At 39.9% G+C, this 16,945-nt stretch overlaps 1 protein-coding gene across 1 annotated transcript in view; it reads right to left on the minus strand.

Annotated features, from left to right (window-relative positions):
• Window positions 1–1,104: 1,104 nt before the first annotated feature.
• Window positions 1,105–16,945, minus strand: part of LOC125229107 (cholecystokinin receptor-like) — a 174,215-nt gene continuing 158,374 nt past the window's right edge. The window contains exon 18 of the mRNA XM_048133886.1: window positions 1,105–1,186. The gene's annotated coding sequence lies outside the window, so the exon portion shown is untranslated. The remainder of the gene's footprint in view (window positions 1,187–16,945) is intronic.

A 16,945-nucleotide genomic window follows, 5' to 3' on the forward strand; every position in this document is an offset into this window, starting at 1 on the left:
CGGTGCGTCGTAGCGTAAAAATAATTTAATTTTCGTTCCCCTAATCAGTGACTGCGCACAGAACAATAAAACACATAAAATTAAAAATAAAATAAAAAAAGGATTTTTTTTTTAACAAAATGCACAAAAAATCAAATATTGCCGAGGCCTTGTACCAGTTGCAGTCGGCACGTCTGTAAAGCCCCTAACAGTTTTTTTTAAATGGCCAAATACCTAAATGTTGTCACAAAAATATCAGTGACTGGAAATTTTAAAAAAAGAGGACTGCCGGCCTAGGCTTGCAATGTTTCTATGAAATTCCATTATCGACCTCTTGTCCTAGCCGCACTTCAAACGTCATACTTCGCGGCCCCTTATAAGGCACATAACATCAATATTTCATACCATGTCTGAGAAAAAATAATTATGAACGGAATTAATTGCTTGAAATGAAATTTATTTACAAGAAGCTAGGTCAGATAACCATGTCATCTGATGTTAATAATGTCATCTGATGTTAAGTTAATTGTAAAGATAAGACAGATTTAAAAATACTGCCAATCATAAACATTACATTCCTTTTGTTAGTGAATAAGCAAAAATACTTTTTTATAAAAACAAAACCTTGAATCATTTACAGAGTTCTGTCGTTATAAGGAACTGTTGAAACAAAATGCGATTGTGTTCAAAAAGAACTTTCATTAATTCATTGATCTACAAGAGCACATTTTAAAGACTGACGAAAGATTTTGACAAGGTGGACAAATTATTTTTTACGAAAATATGACATTGACACATACTTGCATAGACCCCAAAAGTAAAAAAAAAAACAATGCTTTGGTTTATAACAGGGACTAATCGATTCAATAAAATCAATAAGCAACAATTTACATCAAACTATAAAAAAGTGTTGGAAAATCTTGATCATGATCAACATTCACTAACGGAATTAGTACACGTAAGAGTTTTTAAACTGACTTGACCTAAAATTACCGTTTGCACCAATGTTTTCTCACTTCATGAATTTCGATTGGTCGATACATTGTCTAGTGCCCGGACGATTTAAGTGCACACGACCAGCGCGCGTCTGTGATTGGCCAATTTATTCATAGCGTGGTTGTGATTGGCTCTCGCACTTTGCCAGACCGTTGCGAGCCCAGGTGATACGATACAGGAACTGGCTGCCTTCTACTCCTGTTTCTATTACCTGGCAACAAAAATAGAACATTATTGTCGAAAATGAGAAGTACTTAGTTATTTGCAGACTGAGGAGTCGCTATAAAAGGACGACCATGGGAGGGAATATAATTATTTCTGTATTGTATGGGTTCTGGGTTTAGTTTTAATTTAGGTTTTTTTTAAACTATATTTCATTTGAAATTTGAAATAAATAAAATAAATTATCATTATTTCTTACATATATTACATAAAGACATAAATTCACGCCTGTATCCCCAAAAGAGGAATAAGAATAAGAATCGTTTATTGTTTACCGTGTTAAACAAGATGTTAAAAGATACATAATTATGAACAACGGCTACCCTTTTCGGGTATACAATACAATGTTACACATTTACAATTTCGCATTATATACAAGTCACTTAAATTTTTTATAAATTATAAATACATAATACATTACTAAAATAAAATTACACTGTCTTAAATAAAAAATATTCATTTAAATTGTAAAATGCATGATCTAGTAGCCAGTGCTTTAGCTGCCGTTTAAATGGTTGACCACTTAACATTTTAATGCTACTGGGCAAATGATTAAAAACTTTGATGGCTGAGATAAATGTACTTTTGCAGTAAGTTGTGTAATTGACCCTGGGGAGCAATATATTATACTGATATTGTGGCCGTAAATTTTCACGACGTGCTGACCAAAAGTTGAAGTAATGTTTATTTGACGAAACAAATGAACACAGTTCAAGAATGTAAATGCCAGTTAAGGTAAGGAACTTGTTAAGTTTAAAAATATGTCTAATAGATTCCCTGTTATAAAGGCGGTATATGATGCGTATACACTTTTTTTGTAACTTAAAAGTCGTTTCAACATTGACTGAATAACCCCAATAAATAACACCATAATTTAGGAGAGGGTAAACATTTCCATAATAGACTTTTTTACTACGTCTTCTGAGCAAGTACTGGATAAAATAGAGAGAGCGTAACATTCGCTAGAAATCCTTTTATTTAGCTTTTCAATATGGGATTTCCAGTTTAGGTGTGAGTCTACAGATACGCCCAAGAAATTTGCACTATCTATGTTTTCTATAATAGTACCCCCGTGTTCTACATTTAGAGGTATCTGGTTTGTTTTATAGTTTCTAAATTGCAAAGTTTTAGTTTTAGTAACATTTACTTTTAAGTTTAAAGAATGTAGCCAATCTACAACTGTTTTCATAGTGCTATTGATTTTTATTTGAAAGTTCAAATCTAAATGTTCACCTGAGAATAATATGGTCGCATCATCAGCGAACATAACACACACCTCATTTATGATTTTTGGCAACTCATTTACATAGACTAGAAATAATAGGGGTCCAAGAATACTTCCCTGAGGAACTCCAACCTTAATGGGTTGAAATTCAGACTGCGTTTGTTTAATTGTCTTATTATTTTTGTTATACCTTTCAAGCACAGTAGCTTGTTTTCGGTCACTTAAGTAACTTTCAAATAGTTGTAAAGCATTTCCTCGAATACCTACATTGTTAAGTTGGCATAGTAAAATTTCTGGAACTACGCAATCAAACGCCTGCGAAATTGATTTGCCCTTTTGAAAACCGAATTGGTTTTGATCTATGATGTTATTTGAAGGTAGGCCCGAGCACATAAAACAGCTGAAGTTCTAGACATTTTCAAGAATTAAGAAGTTAAAAAAAGATATTGCAGTGACAGGTTGCCAGCCCACACGGCCCACACCTCCACGAACCCATAATACTCCAGAATCGACTACTACACTTTACGTATACGATACCCACATGAGGAAAGGGGGTGGAGAAATTCTTCACCCATCACTACACGGGCGACGCATATTCATCATGTATGTATTACACAATATGCTCCGATACCAGGCTCCCATGCCGGGATAACGCAAGGAGGATGGTTATTGGGTATTAACACTATTAACTCAACTCATTCATAAGAAAAAAAAAAAACAAGTTTCGAGGCCTAAAGATGGTACTCGACTGAAAAGCTTTGTATTATATCACGATTGTATAAAATACTATTTTAGCCAAATAGTAAGCGATATTTGCTCGAATATCGGGTTTCTGTTACATTTGCCTAAAATTATTTGCATTATAAAGTGGCAAGCAAACGCCAAATATTTGTAGTATCTCTAACTTTAACGTTATTTATTTATTTTCCCCTCACTAGCTCGGAAACACGTGTTTTGTCCTTTAATACCAGCGGGTAAAAACGCATTTTATCCACTAGTGGGTAAAGTAATTTGACCTTGAATAAAGTCAAATTAACTGCTTTAAAATTGATAAAAGTAGGTGAATCTAGTAATAAAGATGATTTACCACCTGTGGAACTACTGGAAGCACTGATAAACGTATTTTTTGCGTTGTAGTTTCTTCGCTATAGTGAGGGGAAAAGTTTTGTGTTACACTCGGGTGCAAATGTATTTTACTTCTCGTGTGTTAAAAAACTCGCAAGTTCAGGATTCTATTCTCGAACCACTCGCTTCGCTCGTGGTTCAACTATATAATCCTTTCACTTGCTCGTTTTTCAATTCCACACTCGGCGTTAAAATACAACTTTGCCCCCTTGTATAACAAATAACTATTATTTATTTAAACTTTATTGCACAGTAAAAATATACAGTTACAAAAGGCGAACTTAATGCTACATGGCATTCTCTACCAGTCAACCTTTAGGCCAAACAGAGAAGACCAAAAAAGGTGCGGGATATGTAAAGAACACTAAAGAATCTAAGAAATAAGATCTAAATAATCTATTCTAACTGTAAAACCAATACATGCCGATCCGGGCCGTAACAACTACGCTCGCATTCCATTGTGCATGTATCTTGCTTTGTTGTCGATTTACCCAACATAGAAAAAAGTGAATTTAGATTTTTCTTGTATAATATTCGTTTAAGTAGTAATATTTTGTGTATCAAAAGTGTTAAGTTATTGTTTATTTATTTATTTAAACTTTATTGCACAGTAAAAATATACAGTTACAAAAGGCGAACTTAATGCTACATGGCATTCTCTACCAGTCAACCTTTAGGCCAAACAGACAAGACCAAAAAAAGGTGCGGGATATGTAAAGAACACTAAAGACTTGATTTTATTGGACTACGTTATAGAAAAAAAAAATAGGGACTTATGTAAATATATTTACCTATTTAAGACACTAATAACTATAATAAATACATATATTAATAATAAATACATATAAATTACATATTATAGATTTACATAAATATAACATATATACATACATATACATTTAAATATATATATATATACCTGCTCTAAATATACTTAGTCTTGATACTTCTCAAAATGTTTTCGCAGCTTGCGCTTGAATGTAAATTTAGTTTCGGCCTGTCGTATGTCAAGAGGCAAATCATTCCAGAGGCGTACGGCTTGCACTGTGAAAGAATTGGACATGGCATTGGAACGATGATGTGGGACAGCTAGAACAAGCTTACGAGCAGTGCGAAGTTCGCCACCTGGCCGAGCAGTAACAAATTTGAATTTAGACCGCAAGTAATCGGGTGCCGCTGGGTCGTATAAAATGGAGAACAGTGTGCATAAGGACCTAAGACTTCTGCGCTCACGAATGCGGAGCCAGTTGAGTTGTCGGCGAAAGGCGGACACATGGTCGTACTTGCGCAGGCCGAAAATGAACCTAATGCAATTGTTCAGAGCAGGGACCGGACAACCCCTTCCGCGCTACAAGCCTTTCATTGGGAATCCCTAACGTAAGGACGACCCAATCGAGAGACTCTCCCTTTCGAACTGCAAGCCCATTCATTTGACTAGCCCTTACAAAAAACTAAGCAAAACAATAAAGCTAGCCCTGTGCATTGGCTTAGCGCTATCCGATACGGCTTGCAAGCCTTTAATAAGGGTTACCCTTATTTTAAGCGCTATTTATAAGGCTTTCCCTTTTGTTAAAGCGTAGTCGAGCCTTGCGTAAAAGAGACAGGATTATGAATCTAAGCTATTGTAAGAACAGGAAGGAAAATGCGCTGTTGCCACTCCACACTATGCGCCCCATTTTTAATTTTGCAACGAAACATGTTTTCCTTGGATAAAAGTAGAACACGGCTAGAAATTATTTTTAATGAACTGGGAGACAAGGAAGTGATGGATCGCCTGATGGTAAATGATCATCGCCGCCACAGAGAACCTCCTATAGAGTGGCAGTCTTGTATATTTGGTTCGCGATACGAGTGACCAGTGTTTGGGGTGCGAGGAGCGGGCGGGGAATGTGTTAAGCGCGCTGTGATTGGCCGTTTCAAGGACGGCGGGCAGTCGCGCCAGATGAAAAGGGACAGAAGTATGACTGTCCCTCTACTGACGCGTAAGTGGCCAATGTAAGTTGACCTATGCCGGCTCTGAATAAATTATAAATATGACTTATTTGTGGAATGTAATGCCGTCTGTTTTTAAATTTGAGCTTCTTGTTACCTTTCCACACCATTTCACACTACAGGTGGACATCTTTAAGGCATCAAAATACCCTTTTCCAATTTTTTTGTGCGAAAAACACGCGCTGCTTTCGGGTCTGTTACTTGGTCGATACTGATCGGGCACGGCGAGCGCCCGCGCTTATATCAGTGCAAATACTAGGAAGGCTGGCAACCGCGAGTCGTCTTGTAATAGATGTCTATAGGGGTTGGTCTGTGATCGCCGCCCATAGATCAGTATGTACGTTCGTACGTATGAATGTATGTAGGTATGTATGAATGTATGTAGGTATGTATGTATGAATATAATTATGTAAATATGTATGTATGCATGTAAATATACAGTGTTGGCCGAAAATCAATACAATTAACCATTAACATTACACATTGAAAACGTTAATTGCCAACATAAAAACAAGCCGTTTTCGTCATCCAACTCGCCTTGATGAGTTAATTGGGTGAGCAGTTCCTAAGATAGAGCTGATGCTGAACCCTGGCTTTTCCCAGGGGAACGCGGGTTTGGTTTAACATAGGCAAGCGCTGTTTTCGTCATCGGACTTGTTTTGATGAGTACTTGAGTGAGCAGTAACCAAGGTAGAGCTGATGCTGAACCCTGGCTATTCCTAGGGGAACGCGGGTTTGGAGTAACATAGGCAAGCGCTGTTTTCGTCATCGGACTTGTCTTGATGAGTACTTGTGTGAGCAGTAACCAAGGTAGAGCTGATGCTGAACCATGGCTACTCCTAAGGGAACTCGGGTTTCGTGCAACATAGGCAAACGCTGTTTTCTTCATCGGACTTGTATTGATGAGTACTTGAGTGAGCAGTAACCAAGGTAGAGCTGATGCTGAACCCTGGCTTTTCCCAGGGGAACGCGGGTTTGGAGTAACATAGGCAAGCGCTGTTTTCTTCACCGGACTTGTCTTGGTGAGTACTTGAGTGAGCAGTAACCAAGGTAGAGCTGATGCTGAACCCTGGCTTTTCCCAGGGGAACGCGGGTTTGGAGTAACATAGGCAAGCGCTGTTTTCTTCACCGGACTTGTCTTGGTGAGTACTTGTGTGAGCAGTAACCAAGGTAGAGCTGATGCTGAACCCTGGCTGTTCTTAGGGGAACGCGGGTTTGGAGTAACATAGGCAAGCGCTGTTTTCGTCATCGGACTTGTCTTGATGAGTACTTGAGTGAGCAGTAACCAAGGTAGAGCTGATGCTGAACCCTGGCTATTCCTAAGGGAACTCGGGTTTCGTGCAACATAGGCAAACGCTGTTTTCGTCATCGGACTTGTCTTGATGAGTACTTAGTGAGCAGTAACCAAGGTAGAGCTGATGCTGAACCCTGGCTTTTCCCAGGGGAACGCGGGTTTGGTGTAACATAGGCAAGCGCTGTTTTCGTCATCGGACTTGTTTTGATGAGTACTTGAGTGAGCAGTAACCAGGGTAGAGCTGATGCTGAACTCTGGCTATTCCTAGGGGAACTCGGGTTTCGTGCAACATAGGCAAACGCTGTTTTCGTCATCGGATTTGTCTTGATGAGTACTTGAGTGAGCAGTAACCAAGGTAGAGCTGATGCTGAACCCTGGCTATTCCTAGGGGAACTCGGGTTTCGTTGAGTTTTATTTCATTTATTTATTTAAACTTTATTGCACAAATAAAATTTATTTATTTAAACAAAAATAAAACAAAAATACAAATGGCGAACTTAATGCCTAATGGCATTCTCTACCAGTCAACCATCGGGCCAAACAGAGACATGTAAAAATGGTGCAAGGAGAAAGAAAAATGACAATGACAATTATCGAAAACAACTGATTAACTTCATAAAAATACTTATATAATACATAAATATAAATATATGCAAACAAAAATAAATATACTTACTTATAATTGATATATATTCGCAAATATATACATATATATATATATATACATACATATATATATTGATGGATTCTACTCGAACTCTTGTTTCAGCAGATACTGATATAGTACCCGCTTGAAAGCTAACTTGCTTGGGGCTTGTCTAATACTGAGAGGGAGCGAATTCCAGAGACGGCTCGCCTGGACAGCAAAAGAGTTAGTCATAAACCCAGTGCGGTGAGCAGGGATAGAGAGCTTAAGAATACGAGATGTACGCAGCTCACCGCCTGGCCGAGGGGTGTCAAAAAGAAATCTATTTTTGAGATATATAGGGGCAGAAGGCTCAAACAGGATGGAGAATAGTGTGCTGAGTATCCGAAGGGTCCTACGACGGCGAATGGAGAGCCAATTGAGCTGTCGACGGTAAAAGGAAATGCGATCGTATTTACGAAGGCCAAAAATGAATCTTATACCGTTGTTGAGGAGCCGTTCCAGTTTATTGAGGGACTCTTGGGTGGCATTCGTCGTACACACATCACCATAATCGATTATTGGCAAAATCAACGTCTGTACCAACAGCTTTTTTGTGCTCACTGGGAGAAAATTTTTAAATTTGTACAGTGTTCTTAGAGTGCCAGTGACCTTGCGACTAACGTCAGCAAGCTGGGCACTCCAGGAAAGTGTAGAGTCAAACATTAATCCCAAGTTCTTGACCTTAGTGTAAATGGGTATGACAGACTCATCAAACAGGATCGGTGGGATGGCAACTGTATTGAGCTTAGAGATCTGACGCTGACTGCCCAGAATTGCAGCTTGACACTTAGCTGGATTCACACGAATTCCGAAACAGTCAGACCATTCAGCAATGTGCTCTAGATCAGCGTTTAGCAGTGAAATAGCAGTGTTAATGTCATCCACATCAACTTGAGCATACAGCTGGAGGTCGTCAGCATACAGATGATAAGAGCTACGAATATTTGAGGTGATCAAATTAATGAAAACTGAAAATAACAAAGGCGACAGAATACCACCTTGAGGAACTCCGGTGCTGACTTCACACCAATCAGACAGTGAGTAGCTAGCACGCACCGCCTGGACGCGATCCGACAAATAGGAGGAAAACCACTTTGTTGCATCAGCCGAAACCTGGAAGTGTGCCAGAGTAGCAAGGAGCAAGTCATGGTCAACCACATTAAAGGCATTTGAGAAGTCAATAAGCACCAGAACCGTGATCTTTGAAGCTTCCATCCCCATACGAATGTCCTCGGTAACTTTAAGAAGAGCGGTGGTGGTGCTGTGACCTGATCGAAAGCCAGACTGAAGTGGGGACAGAAGATTGTTCCGGTGTATAAAATGTGAAATTTGTGTATGGACCGCTGCCTCGAGAATTTTGGATAGAAACGGAAGAATAGAGATCGGCCGAAAATGGTTGAGGGAGCTGGGGTTGTTTACTTTAGGAAGAGGAATGACAAAAGCCTTACGCCAACAGGATGGAAAGACCCCAGTACATAAAGATGTGTTAATAATGTGTGAGACCACCGGAAGTAGATCATCTAGAATATGAATGACCATGACTCGACTTACCTTATCGTGACCTACGGCCTTAGATTTTATGGAGATTATAATTTTCCGCACCTCTTCAGGAGAGACTGGACTAAAGGAAAAAGGTTCGATATCAGGAGAAGAGAGAGAGGCGATATGGCATAAAGTTTTAAATTTAATGAGTGAGTTGAGGGAAGTAGTTTTAGCAAAGTGACAATTTAATTGATCAAGAGAGAAAGAGGTAGAATCCACATCACCTTTAGCCTTACCTATACCAAGTGACCTGAGGAATTTCCATGTGTCAGCAAGAGAGGAAGATATGACATTCTGATGTATGTATCGGCGCTTGGCAGCTCTCACCATCTGGTTGCATCGGTTTCTCGCTGCCTTGAATATACCCCAATTAGCATCGCACCGATCCCGCTTGTAAGCACGAAAAGCCTTATCCCGTTTACACATAGAAACTCTAACAGCTTCCGTGATCCACGGAGCAGGCGGCCGCTTCAGCCTAACTGCACGCACCGGGGCATGAGTATCAAAAAGTTTTAGGAGTATGTCATTAAAAATTGAAACTTTATCGTCTACCGCCGAAGCACCATAAATGGCAGCCCAGTCAGCTGAAGCAGCATCCCGCCTAAGAGATTCCGGATCCAGTCGGGCAAAACTCCTCAGATTAACCACGACAGGCTTTTGCTTAGGCGGTTTAACCTTATACGACATGTAGATGAGGTCGTGACGCGAGAAACCAGGAGCAGGAAATTGGCCTGCCTTCACGACGTTATCCAGAGAAGACGTCAGGATCACGTCTAGCCACGAGTCCGGTGAGTCTATATTGTGATGAGTCGCCTGCAAGGGCACTAGTGAGAAATCCGCAGCCTCGACAATCGATCTTAATTGTAGTGTTCTGGAGTTAACCCTCAGTAAATCAGTGTTGAGATCCCCCATAATGATATGATGTGCGCACTCTGAACCCACATCCGACAGAAGGTCATCAAAGTTAGAAAAATACTCAATTGTTGGTGGACAGTAAATCACACCAAGAATAATGCGGACTCCACGTAGCTTCACCTCAATAATCAAAAACTCCATAGAACCAGTATAAGTAGAAGGGGAGCATTTTAAAATTTTATACGGAATGTCAGAGCGAAGAAAAATTGCGACACCTCCACCTCTCTTGCCAACGCGGTCATTACGCAAGAGAATAAAACCGGGGAGGCTGCAGGAGGTAGATGAAATTTCAGGCTTAAGCCAACTTTCGCCAACAAGAATAGCATGAACATCACAGGAAGAAAACGTGTCTAAAAAGTCGGTATAATGACTGCAGATGCTTTGAGCGTTGATATGACAAACGTTGAAAAAGTTGGGTTGTCCCTGGAATTCACTGTTTATTAAAGATCCAAGAGTAATCGACTCATCTAGTATTGGCTCATTGGTAGAATGGAAAGAAGTGGACAAGTCACAAGCAGAATAAAAAGAGTCATTCGATCCATCAAAAGACATAAATAAATATATATATAAATATAATATAAAACCAATAAAGTGTATAAATAATATTATGAAACGAAACTAATTTCTATTACGGGCCTATTTAGCCCGCCGGTCGACCTAACTTAGTGTACTTAACGCTAAGTAGGTAATTACCAATTAATTATGAGTGTACCCTACCGACTGTTAATCAAGAAAATATTAAAAATTTGACATCACAAAAATCAATTAATAATTTACACTATTAAAATAATAAAATGAGAGGAATACAGTAAAGACTGGAAAAATACATATTTGAAAGTAACAAAAACAATTACAAGTATTGGAACGTAAAAAAAAAAAAAAAAAAAAAAACTTTTGACATTTGCGCGAGACCAGCTGTCATTACGTTGTCAAGTAAAAGTAGAAACGAAACGCAAAACAAACAGGAATAAACACAACATATTTAGAGGAGGTGTCGGTAGATCGGAAAAAATATTACAATGAAATACGGGTACACACATAAAACCACAGAAACTTGAAAATCGGGAGATGTAAACAAGGAAAGTCTTATTTCGCCCTCCTGGGGTATCGTGACGACGCCTCCGCCGGTTTAGCAGCATTCGGCCGCTCTGCACTGGTCCCCGTCATCTCAACCTTCGAAGCAGGATCTGCCGCTGGTTGCATCGGGGTTGTAGCAGTGGTCGGCGACGGATGCTCACTGATGAGTCTTTGAAGTTGCTCGGCGGTCACCACGCGATGGGTCTTGTTATTGGGCACTTTTATGAAAATGGTGCCGTCCAGTGTCCATACGCTACGAATCCCATAATGTCGTCGGGCTTCGAGGAAGACAGCCTGCCGTTGACGGGTCAAGAACTCTGACATTACAACCCGGGAGCCCTTCAGAGCAGTCTTCTTCTCCAAAGAATGTCTTTTGTCACCATATCATTGCAGCAAACCAAAATAGAACGGGTTCGGCCTGCAACGGCAGGTCCCAGCCTGTGGCAAGCAGAGAATGAAGTAGAGGATACCTCGGCAAGCTGCAGCTTATCGTGACAGATGGCAGCGACCACCTCGGAGACATTCTCATTGCTGGATTCAGGAACACCTGCTAGCAATATATATTTACGACGGTGCCGCATCTCTAGGCCGTCCACAGTGTTGTTCAGTGCTGCTATTTGCTGCCTGAGCACATCTAGTACCGCAGAGGTGGCCTCTTTGAATTTGTGCAGCTCGGCTTTTAAGGTGCTAATAGTGTCACTCTCCGGAGGAGCCGACTGCAATGTGGCCTCTAATTCGGCGAACTTCTTTGTCACTAAATCCTCCAAAGAGGTCTGTGCTCTGGAAATTGCCTCAAGTGAAGACATAATTAGCTGTGTGTTACCAAAGTCCAAAGTTCAAGTGAAGTGAAGTAAGGTCGCCGGCAGGTGCTAGTTATTCTTCTTATATGTTCATCAATGGAGCTTGCCCACAATGTATGTATATAGTTATATTAAATATTTAAATTTAAACTTAAATTTCAAGAGATTTGTGCAAAAATACAAATAAATAATTATTTACACATAACAGCTGCTTGTCACTTTTTTAGCACCTACCCACATATCCTTCAGGAACTTCAGTATTCTCTTTATTCCCTGTGTTACTATTAGTGAAATCGACTGTACTTAATTTTGATATTCAAATGGATATACATACGTATTTTTTTAGACATAAATAAAGTGTTTTATGTATGGCAAATTAATAAATTTGTTCTAACTACTTGATGTTAATATTCACTTCTGGTAGGATTTTTGTTCAGTTAATATTATGTTTTATGCCTAACTTGACATTGCATGAAATATTTCTATATTATAATGCACCGAAACCAGAGTTTCCCTAGATACCGCCAGCTCAGCTACAACGCTGTCTTGGCTATTGCGCACCCAAGTCCTCGTCAAGACAAGTCCGATGACGCAAACAGAGTTTGCCTATGTTACACCAAACCCGAGTTCCCCTAGGTACAGCCAGGTTTCAGCATCAGCTCTATCTCGGGTACAGCTCACCCAAATACTCATTAAGACAAGTCCAATGACGAAAACAGCGTTTGCCTGTGTTACACTAAACCCGAGTTCCCCTAGGTGCAAACAGAGTTCAGCGTCAGCTACACTTCGGGTACTGCTCACTCAAGTACTCATCAAGACAAGTCCGATGACGAAAACAGCGTTTGCCTATGTTACACTAAACCCGAGTTCCCATAGGTGCAGCCAGGGTTCAGCATCAGCTGGAATTTGGGTACTGCTCACTCGAGTACTCATCAAGACAAGTCCGATGACGAAAACAGCGTTTGCCTGTGTTACACTAAACCCGAGTTCCCCTAGATGCAGCCAGGGTTCAGCATCAGCTGGACTTCGGGTACTGCTCACTCGAGTACTCATCAAGACAAGTCCGATAACGAAAACAGCGTTTGCCTGTGTTACACTAAACCCGAGTTCCCCTAGATGCAGCCAGGGTTCAGCATCAGCTGGAATTCGGGTACTGCTCACTCGAGTACTCATCAAGACAAGTCCGATGACGAAAACAGCGTTTGCCTGTGTTTCACTAAACCCGAGTTCCCCTAGGTGCAGCCAAGGTTCAGCATCAGCTGGAATTCGGGTACTGCTCACTCGAGTACTCATCAAGACAAGTCCGATGACGAAAACAGCGTTTGCCTGTGTTACACTAAACCCGAGTTCCCCTAGGTGCATCCAGGGTTCAGCATCAGCTGGACTTCGGGTACTGCTCACTAGAGTACTCATCAAGACAAGTACGATGTCGAAACCAGCGTTTGCCTGTGTTACACTAAACCCGAGTTCCCCTAGGTACAGCCAGGGTTCAGCATCAGCTGGACTTCGGGTACTGCTCACTCGAGTACTCATCAAGACAAGTCCGATGTCGAAAACAGCGTTTGCCTGTATTACACTAAACCCGAGTTCCCCTAGGTGCAGCCAGGGTTCAGCATCAGCTAGACTTCGGGTACTCATCAAGACAAGTCCGATAAAAAAAACCGGCCAAGAGCGTGTCGGGCCACGCTCAGTGTAGGGTTCCGAAGTTTTCCATATGTTTCTCAAAAACTACTGAAAGTACTGAACCTATCAAGTTCAAAACAATTTTCCTAGAAAGTCTTTACAAAGTTCTACTTTTGTGATTTTTTTCATATTTTTTAAACTTGTGGTTCAAAAGTTAGAGGGGGGGGGGGGGCGCACTTTTTTTTCCTTTAGGAGCAATTATTTCCGAAAATATTAATATTATCAAAAAGCAATCTTAGTAAACCCTTTATTAATTCTTAAATACCTATCCAACAATATATCACACGTTGGGGTTGGAATGAAAAATATTATCAGCCCCCATTTTACATGTAGGGGGGGTACCCTAATAATTTTTTTTTCCATTTTTAGGGTTCCGTAGTTTATTTTTACACTGTCTGCGATAAATGCCAAAGTAACCGACTTTGAATCTCGTCGGCACTTAGAGCTTGACGCCAAGCGTGACACAATTAAAGCCAGACCACCAGCGGCAATACCATACAAGTATGTTAATGGTGTGCTCACATGCCCGCAATGTTCGCGAACATTTACCGCCAAGATTGGTTTCGTCAGCCACTTGCGAGCACACCAGCGACAGCACCGGAGCTGACAGCAGTCGCCGTGGCCGAATTCGGCCGTGGAGTTATTATTATATACATATTGGGACCAAATTTCAGCTTTCTAGTGCTAACGGTTACTGAGATTATCCGCGGACGGACGGACGGACGGACAGACAGACATGGCGAAACTATAAGGGTTCCTAGTTGACTACGGAACCCTAAAAAGCAGCGTTTGCCTGTGTTACACCTGAGCAAAGAAGGAGCCTATCATAACTACATATAAGTATTTGGTATTGAAAATTGAACCTTATTTTATCTACAGCCGTTTCCATTAAACAGAAACGCGCAAATATCACACACAGTACCGCCGTAGGTAACGATCGTATGTTATTTCGTTCGGAGTAATGTGTGCTTTATGAACGAGGTACAGGATTTAAACTCGCACGATATGCTATAAGGGAAAGCAAATAAAACCCAATATAAGGCTTACCCTTATGGCATTAGGCTGAGCCGATGATAAGGGTTTTGAAAGGGTATTGGGCTATTTTAGGTAAGCGCTTTCGTTAGGGCTTTAAAAGCAAAATGAAAGGGTATCGCGTCAAAAGGGTAGGGTAAGTTAAGCCTAACGAAATACCCATACAAAACCCCGTATAAGGGATAGCGGGCCGGTCCCTGGTTCAGAGCACGGTCCAGCTTGTCCAGAAGACCTTGCGACACATTCGTACAGCACACATCACAGTAGTCAAAGATGGGTAAAACGAGAGCTTGAATAAGGAGAATTTTAGTTGACACAGGCAGAAAATTCTTAAACCTATACAGTGATCGCAAGGTGTACGTGATTCTTCGACACATATCAGACACTTGGGGCTCCCAAGTCAGGCCACAGTCAAATATCAACCCCAGATTTTTAGCCTTAGTCGAGAATGGAATTACACTGTCTTCGTAGAGAATCGGTGCAACGAGCTCAAAATTGGTATTTAAGACCAGTCGCGGGTTCCCGATGATGATAGCCTGACACTTGGAAGGATTCACAGCTATTCCGAAGTCTTTAGACCAAGATGAGATGCGATTGAGATCCTCATTCAATTTCGCGATAGCCTCGTCGGCATCATCAAGCCGCGTTTGTGTGTATAGTTGTAGGTCATCGGCATATAAATGGTATGAACACTGAAGTTTGGAAGTAATCATGTTAATAAAAACGGAAAACAAAAGAGGAGAGAGTATACCGCCCTGAGGGACGCCCGTAGTAAGGTCACACCAGTCGGAGAGCGACCGGTCAGCTCGGACAGCCTGGCTACGCCCCTGCAGGTAGGATGCAAACCAATCCTCCAATATTGTTAATATTGTTAGTTGTATTTAGTTGAGTGTGCGCTCACCGCTTAAAAGATAAGTATTGCATGAAAAATAAGAAATTCTCATGTACCTCTAAGTGAATATTATGTATTCTTATGGGAAATAAAGATTTTTAAACCTACATGTAGGTGCTTTTATATGTATGTATGTACGTGACCGATAACAATTCGTCTGGCTTATTATTAAGTAGGCGGTTATTTAATTGCTTTATTATGACATATTATTGATTTACATATTATTTGATGGTTATTATTGTTTTTATTAATTATTTTCTTATTATTATGTTGTGACGAACTTTTTGTGAATTAGTGCTATTTTTAAGTTAAAATAACATGTAATTTTCATCAAGAAATAAATATAATCTAATCTAAAATCTAATCTAATCTAATTAATTAAAGGTCGGAACGAAGTTACTGTAGATAGTACATGTTTATACAGTCGGACCAACATCGTAGTGTCGTCCCGTTTTCTCACACATATTGATTTGAAAGGGATGACAATACAATGTTGCCACTTTTTAATTTCTGCTATTTTTGGTCAGACTGTATAGTATATTACTTCAGAGGCAGGGAAATATGAGGCATATATAGTGCTTTTCTCAAACATGCAATGAAACAAAAAATTGCGTGATTAAGTATTTTTTCTGCTGCTGCATCCCTTAATCAATGCTTCTTCGAATTCAAGGATTATATTTTATATAGGATTTACATACTTCATACTAAGAATCGTGCCTCGATTTTTTAGCGCCACCTGTTTAATACTGTTATAACTGGTGTCCTGCCGTTTCGCCAAAAAACGTTTCGTCAAATTTCATTTCCCAATAATCATATCGCAATAGTTTCATTTCCCAAAGTAGTGTTTGGCAAAGGTATGTTTCGCAATGAATTTGTTTGGTCAAATTATCATTTGGCACAATTTTACTTAGTCAAATTTTATTTAGACAAAACTTTATTTCGCAAACGTTTTTAATGGCAAAACTTATATCCCAAAAACATGTTTGGTCAAAATTTCACATCGCAAATTTCGAAAATATTTAGGCATTTGCATTTTCATTTCTACGGGATTAATTTAATTTACCGAAGTTTTTTTTGCCAAATTTAACTTAAAATTGTCAAATGATAATTTCAGTTTTATTCCCAAGGCTTCAGTTGGACAAGAAAAGTTTGCTCAGCTTTATTTTTGTCAAATTAATCACTGGACAAAACTATTTTGTCAACTACTTTTTTTTGTCAAAAAATGTTTCTACAAATTACACCATGCAAAACCACGTTTGTCAATAAATATTACAAGGCATGTGCACGCAATGTAATAATTGTATTAGTATTGTAACAGAAAACTCGTGTGTGACAGGGTCAGTTTAGGTGCGACGACGAGCGAAGCGAGGAGGAGCATGTTAGCCTGTTAGGTTGACAGTGAGCAAACCGAAAATGGCTTTTTAAAGTAATTAAAAATTAATAGAACATAATGGTCTTGAAAACATAAGGTTTCTTTTTAATA

The sequence above is a fragment of the Leguminivora glycinivorella genome, chromosome 8 (assembly GCF_023078275.1).
Source record: "Leguminivora glycinivorella isolate SPB_JAAS2020 chromosome 8, LegGlyc_1.1, whole genome shotgun sequence".
NCBI lineage: Eukaryota > Metazoa > Arthropoda > Insecta > Lepidoptera > Tortricidae > Leguminivora > Leguminivora glycinivorella.